Here is a 14,399-nt window from a genome sequence, read left to right as displayed (position 1 = left end):
ACCTGCGCTCCCCAGCACCATCATTGTGCCTCGGGATGCCTAGGGACTCGGGCACTCTGTTCCTATTTAATGGACACAATAAATCCTAGACCACTTTATAAAAAACAGATGCTCCACGACATGGACATATCCACAGACACAGAGATCCACATGAGCCCAGGCGGTGGGACACGCATCCAGAGACCCCCGGAGAAGCAGGCCGTGGGTTGCAGGGGACTGTAGTCGCAGGGAGACTCCCACTTGCACACAGAGGCCCACAGACACATACAGCACAGCCAGGGCCCTTTGGTTTGGGCAAGTCGACTGTCCTTCTGTCTCACACTTTGGATCCGTGGGAAGCTTACACCAGCGGTCAGCAAGCCAGGCCATTGGCCCTGAGCTCCATTAGGTGAGTCCGAGATCTTCTCTGCATCACAGTGTGCCTCAGATTATCCCCTGGGTTGAACTTCAGCTTCTGCCTCGCCAAGTCTTTTCCCCGTGTTGGTATCATCTGAGCCTCTGAGCCTTCCTGAGAAGCAGTGACATTCTCTCCCCTGGCAGGGGCGGAAGCCAGGACCTGGCCCAACCAAGGTCAAGCGGTGAGCTAGCAGGCGTCTCCTGACACTAAAGCAATGCATTTCTCCCAGAGCCCTTGGCCAGACCCTCTGCTCTCCCCAAACCCTCTCTTGACAAGGCCTGCAGAAATGTCACAAGGACATGGGAGTGACATCTGTGCTGGGGTGGGGATTCCCAGAGGAAGGAGCCAGACATAGGGGTCACTGTGGGAGCCAAGGACAGAAGATGAGGCTGCTCAGACATCCCTTCTCGACACTTTTCACTGCCCATCTATTCCTCTATCCTCAGAGAAGCCCTAGAACTTACATGCTTAGGAGTGGGAGGGGACTGTCAAGATAGGCACCCCAACCCTCAGGCCTCAGCACTTCGGGGGTGCCCTGTAGGGCTGTGAGCTCATTAGTACCTTCGTGCATGTCACGGTTCGCCTAGGGCCAGTAGTGAGCTGGAAGGTGTCTATACTACAGAGATCAAGACTGAAGTTAGATCTGGAGAAGGACTTCCTGTCTCTGGAGCTGAAATGCAATAATCTATGGGTCCAAGGAGAAGAGGCAGCCGTTGCGATTCTGAAATTTATGAGGACAGACCAGCCTAGGGGGTGAAGCCTTTGGGTAGGGGGTCATCCAATTCTCTGGCTCTCACACCTGTTGATAGACTTGATAACAAGTCGCACTGGCATCGCACAGCTTTGTTTACAAACTGCTCTCAGCTATAGTTCATTTTTGTCAATGAATATATTCATCTAGGAGGAAGAAGGGTGTAGTGGGTCAAGAGTGGGAGACCAGAGTGGTTGCCAAAGTCAAATTCCAGTATATTCTGGTTGGTTTGGGCCAGTCATTTAACTGCTCTGAGCCCCAGCCTTTCTTACCTGTCGAATGGGGATGATAGTACCCACCCCTGATTGAGGGTTAAAGGAAGTAGTTGTTAGCATGACGTGCGGCACCTAAGTTCAGTGAATATTAGCTGTTTGGATGAATTCATCAACTGATTGGTGCTCTGCCTCTACCTATAATGCTGGCTACAAAATTGGCTTCAATCCTCCCAGCAGCCCACGGGGGGGTGGGGGTGGGGGTGGGGGTGGGGGTGGGGGTGGCGGGCAGTGGTGGTGGTGGTGATCACCTCTGTCCCCAGGTACAACTGAGGAACCTGAGACCCAAAAGGTCAAGTGGCTCACCCTAGTCCCATCAGTGAGCCCAGGCCCCTTGCCCAGGCCTTCGGGTCCCCCAGTGCGGGGCTCCTTCCCTGTACTCTTTGATGACCCCTGTCATGCAGCCCCTGGAGCCTGGGATGGGGACCCTGGAGGAAGGGCAGGGGGCCAGGGCCCCTTAGCTTCAGAACTGGTGGCTGCCCGGCCGTCTCTAGATGCTATGCCATGGAGTCTGATGAAGTCTCCTTTGATGCGGATTTACAGGTTTTTAAACTGAAATGCTGATCTACAGTGATATAAATCAGACAGGCGTTGGAAAGAGAGGGGGCTCAGTGGAAAAGACTATGAGGGAAACTTCTGGGGATATGGGAATATTCTAGAATGGTGGTTGCACCCAAATTGCAAAAAAAAAAAATTATCCAACTGATATGCACATCTTATTGTATGTAAATTTATCAAACGATATCAAGTTTAGGCATAATTATATAAATTACATAAAAAAATAAGTCTGAGACTACCTTTGGGGGCTCTTGGAGCTCAATGTGGGGCTTAACTCCCCTCTCAGCTCTCTGTGGCAGCCCTGGGTGGTCTGGGGACCCCCAAGGAGAGGCTTCATCTGCATCTGCTGTCACAGATGTGCACACTTACACAGACAAACACACATGCACACACATTCACACTCAAACTCAGATGTGGGGAAAATGATAAGGACAGGGCAGGGGAGCATAGGACACTAGCAGCTCAGCTCCCAAGGTAGGTTCCAGTCTCCTGTCTGCCCACTAGAGTTGGGCACTGTCGAGGGCACCAGAAGAATGTGGGGTGGGGTGGGGGTGGGGACAGAGAAGAATGTGCCCTGAGCTGCAGCTGGAGTGAGTGAACTGGCCATCGCCCCAACTTCACTGCCCCCTGGCCATTTTCTGGGCCTCCCCCTCCTGGGAGCCCTCCAGAAACCCTGCTGGGCTGAATCGGCTCTCTGTCTGGGCCCAGGGCATTCATCCACGAATTGAGATGCTGGAGCTGAGTCAGAGGACAGGGGAAGCTTCAAGGACGTGAGGGAGAGCACGCTGGAGCTGCCCACGCCTCCCACACCGCCCAGGCCCGGCAGCAGTGCCGCCACATCCCAGGCTGCCCCGGCGGGCCCTCCACGCAGAGCCCACGGCCACGCAGGTTCCCGGGTGGCCCCCACCGCCCCCATCACAGGCTGCCTACTGGGATGGAGGGAAAGACCCTGGATCTGGCTGACGAGGAGTTGGTGCAGGGGGAGGTGGAGGGGGTCTTTGAGCTCTCACGGTTTTAAAATCTGTTCCTGGTGTTTAAAAATATTTATAAGATGCATCTAAGAGAAAAGAAAGAGTTTTGAGATCATCTGCTATGACAGCTTATCCAGACCATTCATTTGTTTATCCACCAAAGTATTTAATTGGAAGCTTATTCTCTGCACAGGCTCTATAAGAGGCACTTGGACTATATGTAAGGATGACCAGTGCAGGGGCACCTGCTGGCTCAGTCAGGTAAGCATCTGACTCTTGATTTCTGCTCAGGTCATGATCTCAGGGTGAGGTCAAGCCCTGCGTTGAGCTCTGTGCTCCGTGTCGAGTCTGCTTGTCCCTCTCCTCCTCCCTCTGCTTCTCACCCTGCTCTCATTCTCTCTCAAATAAATAAAAATCAATCAATCAATCAATCAATCAATCAATCTAAAAACAAAGAAAGATGGATAGCATAGTCTCTGCTTTCATAGCGTTTACAACCCAAGTTGGGAGACAACTTTAACAAAAAGAAGGACATGGTGCAACTAGCAGCAGTGGCCTAGGATGAGTGTTCATTCTGGCTGGAGGGGTTTAGGGGAGGCTTCCTGTAGGGGAGCAGAGGGGTGGGTAGCATGGGTCTGAACCCTAAAGACTGAGTGTACCTGGTGAGGGGAACAGCATAAGCAAAGATGAGGAAGGTGGGAAGAGCGCTATGTGTTCTCAAATAGTTAAACCTCTGAGAGGGTTGATGCGGGTCTGGCCAGTCTACCTGGTCACCTTGTGACCCCACTTCCCTGCTCTCGTTTGACTAGGTCAGGCCAGGCACCCGTTCTGAGTCCTGTCCAAGAGGTGGTCTGGCGAGAACTCTCCACTCAAGGAATATTGGGACTGACTGGGTGAAGAGATTCTTGCCCTGTGAGGGTTGAAGTAGAGACAGGAAAAACAAGGCAGTTGGCTGGTGGTGAGAGTAGAAGGAAAAAGGCAGAGAGAGAAGAGAAGGAGGGCATATCCTCCTCAACAAGCAGAGCTCAAGAGCTGAGGAGGTAATGAGGTGGCCCAAGCTCTGAGCTCAGGAGCCCTGAGACTGCTGTCCACCTTGGTCTTTCTTGGTGGCTTCTCCTGGCTTTTGCCAGAAGGCTTAGACATGTGTTCGAGGTTTGCCATCACCTAGTTTTGTGCACTTGACTTGTCCCCTGGTCCCCACATGTGCTACAGGGGCAACCGATCTTTACAACTGATGTCATAAAGAAACAAATATGTTGGAAGACAGGCTGAGGAGCTGGAGCTCTGGTTTATGGGCAGGGGGACACTTGGCAGATTTCTAAGCTATTGAGGAAGATCCTCTGGCAATAGTGCGGAGCATGGGATAGAGCAGAGCAAGACTGGAGGAAGGGACTGCCGGCAGGAGACACTCCCGGGCTCCAGCAGAGAGGCCCTGAATGGAACTGGAAGATCATTGTGGCATAGAGCTAGCTACATGGACGGTCTTCAGAGACCTTAGGAGGTAAAAGTGATCAGATCTGGTGGCAGGTAGGTGGGGAATTGGGAGTGAGTGTAGAAGTCACAGGGAAGAACAGGTTCCGGAGAGGGAATGGGTTGACTTGGAGGACCTTCTAAGACCAGGATGGAGATCTGGGTCAGGACATAGAAAAATGCCCGGTATGACAAGAGAGTTTTCAACCACAAAGCATGACTGACCTCTCAGGGGGGACCAAGATGAAGCCACAGGTAGTGAGTGACACTCTCTGGAACTTTGCCCCTCCTCTTAGGTCCAAATCGGGAGATTCTGAAGGGTTAAGGTACGAAAACATCCAAACACGATCGAGTTGAGCCAATAAAGAATGGGAAGGACATCTGGATATCCAAACTGACAGTAAACACATGAAAGGGTGTTCAACAGGCCCACCTCTAACATTTAGGGCCCCCAATATCCCAATTAACATAAGTCATAATATTTAAGTGGTAAATTGAGTTAACTATTAAGTAAAATAAATTCTATCCTCTTGACTCCACCACATTCACAATGACCTGTGCCGGCCAGGTTCAAACTTAGAATTTTCAGATTCCTCAGAGCGCCACGGCCCAATACGGTACTTCTGATAGAGTGGACCCACTCTCCTCTTCTTCCTTCTTCCTTCCCAGCGACATCTCTCCTGCAGCAGCTTCACACGTGAGCGGGGACAGGCCAGCCTTACATGCCCAAGGTCCGTGTACTTCCAGCAAACTTCTGCCCTGTGGCTACCCTTGAGACCGGAGACAATGTATACAGGTGGTACAGAGTATCCTTGGCAAATAGGCCGGAAGAAGTGGCCTGCGAAGACTCGGGAACCTGGTCTGAGGACATTTAGGCGGAGAATTCCAGAGCCTTAAGCACCAGCTCCATCCTTAACTGATAACTCAGCCTCTCTGAGCCTCAGTTTGGTCGCTATAAAGGCTCAATAGAACTGCCTCCACTCGCTTGTTATGAGGTAAGAACATTATGTAACTCTAAATTCCCATTCAAATGTTAGTCCCATAAATTTCACAGTACAGGGCTGGGCACCACGTGACAGCTTGGCTCAGACTGCAGGGTGTCACCGGGAATAATGACAAGCTAAGAGAGGGGCTGGGCTCCAGCTGACCCCCTCCTTCAGTCTCACTGGGGAAGGGGAGAAGGCAGCTAAGGAGCCCCAGCCCCAGGGCCAGGTGGGTAGGAGCCTGGGCCAGTCTGGCCCCCTCAGGCCTTCAGGCAATCCAGGGCCTTGGCTGGGAGGCCTTGGCTAGGAGGCCTGGCTGGGCTTGGAGCTCTGGCAGCAGCCCTGAGTTGGGTAACAGGACTCTGGCCCCGGTGGCCTATCTGCCAACTGGGCTGGCTTGCAGTTTGGGTAGGGCGGCATGAGTGCCAGAAGCAGAGAGACCTATTTTTGCTCCAGCCACAGGCCAGCGGCTGAAAAGAAAAGTTAAATTAAGATGACTTCGGTTTTTTTTTTTCTTGGCCCAACCAGAGTGCAGCTTGCCTACTTTTTGAACAGAAGTGATTACAGAATCTCTTCAGTGAAAAGAATGAATCCTAAATGTGCGTAGGTCTGCCCTGGGGCTGGCAAAGGGGTGGACATATAGGGACGGAGGACAGAAGGGAGAGGAGGGAGGGGGAGAGGGAGACAGAGGGAAGAGGGGAGAGGGAAGAGGAAGCAGGTATAGCTGCAGATACGCGGGGGGCCCATGGAAGAGAGAGAGAGAGAGAGATAGAGGAGGAGACATAGATGGACAGAGCAAGGAAAGATTCAGTGGGTTTGGAGGAATGCATAGAAGGAGGCTGTGAGTGATGTGTGTTTGGATGTGACTTTGCTCCTGGTTAACCATTGTCCAGGCTCTTGGACTGCCCGTCCCCCCCTTCCCCCCGGGAACACACAGAGAGGACATTCTCTAGGCACTAACCCAAGCAATCCATGAAAGAAGTTCTTCTCTATCACCTCAAGTGTTGGCTCAAGCCAAGGAGGCACATTCCTTTTCTGCATCCCTGCCATTTCCTTGAACAAGGGCAGGAAAAGGACCAACCTGGACTGGACCCTGGTAGACAGCGTCCCTCCCACCTCGTGGGGAGGACAATCAAAGAAGTAGAGGTATCCACTTCCAAACAGCTTTCCTGAATATCAGGGTCCTAGGCCCAGCCACACAGCAGGCTGGACATCCAGGCTCAGTGGGCAGCTACTTCCAGAGACGAGGTTTGAGAAGTGCCAGGGAGACATCCCTATCCCCAAATACTGCCCCTGTTGCCTGTCAGGGCCTTGACCTTCACCACCTCAAGGCAGCAGGAGTCAGGATGCTAGCTGGGGGTTCCTTGAAAAGCTCTCCCAGGCCCAATTTCCTATCTTATATGGGGATCCTGTTCATTTCCTGCCCATTTCTCAGGGTTGCTGTGAGAATCAACGTAACAATGGATGTGCAAGATCATGGCCTGAGTCGGCCTCTGGCTCTGCTACTAACTAGCCTGGTGAATCGGGGCCCTCTGTTTCCTCGCTCATATGACTAGAAATAAGTTGCTGTGACAATGAAGAAAAGTAATTATTTGTAATGATCTAGCCCCAGTTGGTGGCCAGTAGAGAGTACTAGGTACTTTCTCTAGCATCAGCTATAAAACTAAAACATTATTATGCTTCCTTTGTGCATAGGGACCCATATCACTTTTTGGACCCAAATGCATATATTCTGGGGAGGGAAACACTCCTAATCTGGTGTTAACATATTCTGACAAATATTTTCCAATAGGACAGGCAGCTGAGAGCAAGTTTCTGATGGCCTGCCACAACACAGCCCAGGTAAGGGCTGATAAACAGAGTGAGAAAAGGATCCAAGGCTGGGCACTGCCAGAGTCCAATGAGGAAACCACTCAATTCCCCAGCTGGCAAATTCTAACAGGTTCTTTAAAACTCAACCCAAATGTCACCTTTTCAGTAATACCTTCCCAACCTGACACTGCCAGTTCCTTCTCTGGGGCCCATCACGCTGTCTGTAACTGTTCTGTTACATTTCTCACATTTTACTGCAATTATGGGTTGCCTCCCCTAGCAAACTGTATTCTTCGTGAGCAAGGACTGTGTTGTGTTCAACTCTGGATCACCAGCCCCGGGCAAAATGCCTGGTTCAGAAAGACACTCAGGGTTTATGAAATAAGTACCCAGGCTTGCCTGCCCTCTGGGGAAACCAGAAAACAGAAATGTTTAACCTCTGAGAAGATCCCCCTCATTATCAGGGTACAAGCGCTTGGATTTGCCTTTATAGCCTTTATAGATTACGAGTTGATAGATCTCATTTGCTCCTCAAAATGGTCCCATGGGGTAGATAGGAAAGGTGCCGCGCAGGCCAAGATAGCTGAGAAAAAGAGCTAAGGGAGACTAAAGGTTTTACTCAAGGTCATCCACCCAGCAAAGAGTAGAGCCAGGACTGGCACCCAGGCTCCTGAATTCTAGTCCAGGAGAAATCTGGTAAGGTCTTACTGGGCCAAGAAACTCCAAGCCAGATGAGGAAAGAAAAGTGGGATAGAGTTTCTAGGTTTTTCTTTTTTTTTTTTTTTTTTTTAAGCTAAAGAATTATATACCTTTTAAAGAAAGCTTATTTTAAAAAAAGAAAAGCCCAATAACTAAAATTTACACAACATCTAAAAGCAGAATGTTAATACATTTCTTTGAACAGAAGTTCAAATGTATACTTTTCTCATTATTGAGCTGCTGAATGAGGATAATAAAGTTGTAAATCATGCAGAAATGTAAAGATTCCACAGGATCTCTGCAGCCAAGTAAGCCTCATTATCAAATGGGTTTTTGGATTTTGTTTTGAATCATAATTGTTTAGTTTTACAGCTTACATTAGAGAAAGTAGCTAAGTACTTTCTAATGGCCGTCAAGGAGGTGCCAAATCATTGCAAATATCACTTTTCTCCGTTTGTCACACAAATGGACTCATGCTATAAATACGGCTAGAAGCTTTTTTTTTTTTAAACCTTAATATATCTTGTCCTCTCTTTGATATGAACACACACAGATCAGCCTCTCTTCTTAATAGTGCAGAGTATTCCATACGCTGAGGTCTGGATCTTTGCGTCCCCCCAACATTTTTATGTTAAGACCTAATTCCCAGTGCAATGGTATTTGGAGGTGGGGCTTTTGTGAGGTGATTAGACCATAAAACTGGAACCTCCATGAAGGGGATGAATGCCCCAGAGGGCTCCCTCACTCCTTCTGTCACGTGAAGACCCAGAGAAAAGACCAGTGCCTTCGAACCAGGAAGCAGGCCCTCCCGGAACATTGTATCTGCTGCTACCTCGATCGTAGACTTCCAGCCTCTAGATCTGTGAAAATCCATTTTTGTAGTCTATAAGCTACCCAGTCTGTGCTGTTCTGTTACAGTAGCCTGGATAGATGAAGATACCATGAAAAGGATGCATCACTATTTGTTTAGCTAGTCATGGACTGGGAGACATTTGTGGTTTTTCCAATAAGTGCCTTTGAACACAGAGTGCCTCCTCATGGAGTATGCCTATGGGAGAAAAGACCAGCAGAGGGGGTGTTCAGTCAAAGAGTAAGGTGCCTTTTCATAGATATTCCCAATTGGCCTTCAGCCAAGTCAGCCTCAATCTGCACCCTTACCTACCTACTAATCCACCCTCATCTTTGCTCGTGAGGAGTATAAGATTCTCATTTCTGTGCCAATATGCTCCAAGAACTTGGCATGGCATCATCTGATTTGCGTGTCTTGAATTATGAATGACATGAAGAATTTATGCATTCATCTCCTGTGGATGGCATTTCTTTCTTTCTTTTTTTTTTTTTTTGTAATGTCTATCCATATTCCTTGCCTATTTTCCTCCTGGTTTTATCTTTTCTCCCTTTTTGATTTATTAATCTCTGAATACAAAGGGGGTTTCCACCCCCAGTGTCAACCAAGAATCTTTTATTCGGCACAACTGTCCTTCAAGAGCAAGGGAGAAATTAAGACATCCCCAGATAAACAAATCTGCAGGAGTTAAGCCAAAACCCAAGGGACCACCCTGCAGGCAATGTCTGTGTCCAGGACCAACATAAAGAAGCAGAGTACACAGTGGCCGCACTCCATACATGGCTTTTCAACGGACAGGCTGTATATGCCAAGTGGTCTCCTGTCACCAACTTCCGGGAGTCATGCTGTCGGCCTTATCAGATGGGGAAGCTTATCACTGGTGGTTTCTGCAATTTCAGGTACCTGCAAGCTTCATGTACCTGCAATCTCCTAAAACCTCTGGTGGTGGCTCTATGGGTGGGGCTGCTGGTACAGGTATCTCAGGACCAGCCTTCCAAGACTTCTCATACCATAAGGTCCCCATACTCTGAGATGGACCTGATGCTTTGCCCCAGTAACAGTGTTCCAAGCCTCTTGTACCCTCAGACTATCCCTGAGTCCCATCCCCAGGACCAGTACCTAAGTCCCAACCAAAACCAAAACCAAAACTGAAATCAAAACCAACAACAACAACAAAAAAAACAAACCTTTTAAGGTCTTTCGTCTCTTTGCTGATATTTCCGTTTTGTTTAGACATTGTTTTCTTGACTTCACATATTTCTTTCGATTTTCAAATATCTTTAAGTTGGTTGTTTTAAAGTCTTTGTCTAGTAGATCTGCCATCAGAGCCTTTTCAGAAACAGTTCCGATTGATTAACTTGTTTTTCTTTGAGAAGGCCATACTTTCCTACTTTTTTTTTTTTTTTATGTCTTGTGATTTTAAAAAAAACCTGGACAATTGGATCTAATACTGTGATAACTCTGGAAATCAGATTTTCTCCCTTCCCTGGGGTTTGCTATTTTTTTTATTATTGTTTGTGCTTGTTTATTAATTATTGTAGGCTATCTCAGTGTCAAGGATCTGCCTAAGGTGTAAACTTAACGTCTTCTTGGATTTTTTCTGAACTTGTACCTTTCTCTGGGCATGTGTGGTCACTAACTTACCTTAGATATGCAATTGCTTTTGAATACCTGGTTTTCTATGTCTGGCTCCCACAAGTGGAAAAAGAAAAAAAATTAAAAGGGGGAGAAAAGGGGTGTTAGCTCTTTAAATGTCCCCCAGAAGCGACTTGGGGAGGAGCGAGAACAGCTTGCAACAATGGAAGGAGATGTAACAACAATGGCCACTCATCTCTTTGCACCTCTGTGCAAAGAAGCAACAGTCAGCTATGGAGCATAGATCCCTGATAGAGGATAGAGTCTCTTTTGCCTACCCTGGTTTCCACATGCTTCATGCCAGCTGTTCCTAGAATGTGTGCTCAGCTGCCTCCCATGGGGTCGGGGGTTGAGGGGATGGCTGACTGCAACAGTGCTAAGAGCTGAACTTGGCTAAGAGTAATAGCAGTGTCCTGTTCAAGCCTTTCCCTGGAAGTGACAAGCCTTCCATAGACTCCAAAGTTCCAGAACAGTTACATCAGATGGATCCTGTCAGTGCAATTGTTGTCTAGGTGGGGAGGCACGTGGTGAGGATTCCTGGTTTCTGGTGCAGCCTACTTTGCCACTTTCTCAGAATCCTCTCTATTTAGCTTTATTTTGATTAAATTTATGTGAACATAGTTGGGAGATTACAGTAGCTATATAAGGTTTATTATGATTATTAGTACATTTACCCTCATACTCTCCATTAATTATTGCTCTCCAGAAGCAACCAGTTCCAACCACTTAGTTGATACATTTGGTATTTATGGCCACATCTCCAAATAACGTGCTTATACTGCTCTTTATTGATTTTTCAGTTCTAGATATGATCTAGTGATTTCCTGCTGTGGAAGGCAAGGATTTAGCTCTGTTTTAACCCTGGCCTGTCCCATCACATTTCATTCATGCATGCTCTTCATTCCTCTGTCCTCCCAACGCAGTTACATCAGAATTACACTATTCTTTGTTTGCATTTTTCATGACGTTGTAAATGCCAGTTCCAGTTGAGACATAGAGTAAATTCTGATTGCTTTACTTTTTCCCAACGTGTTTTTTCTTCCCTGGAATTCATATTTGTTTTATTTTCTCATTATCTTACTTTTTGACAAACTCATCATTAGTTCTACTTCAAACTCTCAGTTGTGTAAATCTCTCACTGTGTTCAAACATATTAGGTGTTCTATCAGTGTAATCTCATGGAATAGTCTTCTGAGTCTTCTGACAATTTGAATCTGTCCTCTTTGCTCTCTGAACTTGGCACATAGCTGCTGTCTTTGGAATTTTTTTCTCCATCATTTTGGGGATTTCCTTCTCTTCCTTGTATTGAATCTGTTTCCTGGATAGTCTGTTTTCCCAAAGTTTCTGAGAAAGGGTGTGTGGGAGACTTTTCTAAAACTTGAGTATCCCAGAGTGACTCTATTCTACATGAAAACTTAATTGATTATTTGTCTTGGGTATAAAATTCTTTATTTAAAGTAATTTTTTAATCAGAATTTTAAAAATACTGCTTCATTACATTGTCTTACACACTTGTCTTTGAGAATTATGAAGTCATTTTAATTCGAAATGTTTGTATCTGATATCTTTTTTCATTCTCAGAATCTTGTGAGATCTTCCCTTTGACTTCCAGTCTTCTGAAATTTCATGATATGCATTGGGGAAGGTCTATTTTAATCCATCGTGCTAGAAACTTGAAGAGCCTTTTAATCTAGATCTAATGAGCTTCTCATCTAGAGAATTTTCTTCTATTATTTCTTTGATTAATTTTGCCCCTTTCCCAGTGACCCTCATCTCTTGGTGTTCATATTCTTGTGCAATTCCCTCCAATATTGAAAAAGGTGACCTTTCTGATCAGTTGAATATTGTAGTAGTGATACTATGTGATATCCAAAGCTAATCACTAAACACATTTCAGCCTTTTCCTTGGTCTCTTGGATCACTGTCTTGGAGAAAGCCAGCTGTCATCTCAGCAAGACACTCAAGCCACCCTTTAAAGAGGCTCACATGGTGAGGAACTAAGATCCTCTGCCAACAAAGAGCACAAACTTGACAGTCATATGAGTGAGCCATTGTGGAAGCAGATTCTCCAGCTATAGTCAAGCTTTAAGAAAACTGCAGCCCTGGTCAACATCTGGTTGAACTTCATGAGAAACCCAGAGCCAGAACCATTCAGTTAAATTATTCCTGAACTCATGGCCACATAAACTATGTAATCCTCATTCATGGGAGAAAAGTTTGAAAAGTTTCTCTGTACTAGATATCTGTTGTTTTGCTTGTTCAGCATTTCTTCTTCTGGTGAAATAATATCTCTTCTCCTCTGGGGAGTCATCTGTGTGGGTTGGACAGAGCTTGCTCCATTCCCTGACCCCAGCTCAAAAGATGAGCCAGACCTGATCAATGAGACTCATCGCTGGACTTATTAGAACCATCACATAGTGAATTACACTCAGTCCACAGAAGGAAGAGGTCTGGAGCTGCTGGTGGCCATCCAAACTGTGTGGATGGAGCCTTCTTGGGAATGAAGTCAACAGAACAAAGCAGAACCAACAGAGAAATAGTTTCTTGCTGGCACCACTGGAGGTTTGCAATCTAACCATCACTACTGTTAATATCACCCCTCAAACCTCCCAGTTACCTGAACCAATACATTCCATTTGTTAAAAAAAAAAAAAAAAAAAAAAAAAAAAAAAGGATCTTTGTCTTTGTAGTACTATCTGCCTCTTTCCTGCCTCACTTGTTAGATGTTTCTATTGTAACCGGATGCTTATTTTTAACAAACATTTTTCTGCATCTATTGAAGAAGGAATGCTTGTGTATGCTTATGTATAAGTGAAATGAATAATGGCAATAATGCAGAGAACAGGAAGGAGGAAATAGGGCTATTTTGTTATAATATGCTCCTCATACTACTTGTGTACAGTACAGTGGTATTTAAAAGTGGAACTAGATTAGTTGTAAAGGTACATTGCAAACCCTAGGCCAGTCACTAAGAAAGGGCAAAAGAAATATGCTAAGAAAGCAGAGAAAATGGAATGATATAAAATACTTGCTTAAAATTATAAAAGGGGGTAGCCCCAGTGGCACAGCGATTTAGCACCACCTGCAGCCCAGGGCGTGATCCTGGAGACCCGGGATCAAGTCCCACATCGGGCTCCTTGCATGGAGCCTGCTTCTCCCTCTGCCTGTGTCTCTGCCTCTCTTTCTCTCTCTCTCTGTGTTTCTCATGAATAAATAAATAAATCTTCTCCCTCTGCCTGTGTCTCTGCCTCTCTTTCTCTCTCTCTCTCTGTGTTTCTCATGAATAAATAAATAAATCTTTAAAAAAATAAAATAAAATAAAATTATAAAAGGCAGAAAGTGAGTAGAAGGCAGAAATAGAGACCAAGAACAAAGGCAACAAATGGAAAAATGGTAACAAAATTAGTTAAAATATGTCAATAACTACTTTGAACATCAATGATCTTAATGTACCAATTAAAAGACAGAGATTGTCAGAGTGGATCAAAACATAAGACCTAAGCATATGTTGTTTATAAGAAACTCATTTAAATGTAAAGATATATTTGGATTAGAAATTAGTGAGTGGAGGATGTGAAGGTAATCTGGCTGTGACATCTGTCACCCCATTGATCGCCAGGGTTGATTCGGCTGATCTGGTTGGCTAGGTGGGTGTCTCCTTCCTCCCTCACTGCTCCATGTGAATCCCTCCTGAAGCTGCATGCTCCGTCAAAGAGGACGACTATACCCAATAAAGGAGGACCATTCTTTGGTCAAGGGTTTACGAGTAGCTGCGCTCCCCTGCTAGAACCTCCAAACAAGCTCTCAAGAAATTAGTGAATGAAAAAAAAAAAAAAAAGAAATTAGTGAATGGAGAAAAACATGCCATACTAACACTAATCAAAAGAATGCAGGAATAGGTATATTAAGTTTAGACAGAGCCAACTTCAAAGCGAGGAAAGTTATCAGAGATGAAGAAGTGCATTACATAATGATAAAGGGGTCAGTCCTCCAAGAAGACATAA

General features: G+C 46.1%; 1 long non-coding RNA gene across 1 annotated transcript; it reads left to right on the top strand.

Annotated features, from left to right (window-relative positions):
• The first annotated feature begins 2,761 nt into the window (after positions 1–2,761).
• On the top strand, positions 2,762–13,714 carry LOC112671594 (uncharacterized). Its single transcript, XR_003143715.3, has 3 exons — positions 2,762–3,210; positions 5,089–5,414; positions 12,293–13,714. It is a non-coding gene; the product is annotated as an uncharacterized LOC112671594 (long non-coding RNA).
• The last annotated feature ends 685 nt before the right edge of the window (positions 13,715–14,399 follow it).

The sequence above is a fragment of the Canis lupus genome, chromosome 10, assembly GCF_003254725.2.
Source record: "Canis lupus dingo isolate Sandy chromosome 10, ASM325472v2, whole genome shotgun sequence".
Taxonomy (NCBI): Eukaryota; Metazoa; Chordata; class Mammalia; order Carnivora; family Canidae; genus Canis; species Canis lupus.
Note: the sequence above shows the minus strand (reverse complement) of the source record. Positions and strands in the feature narration are given on the sequence as shown.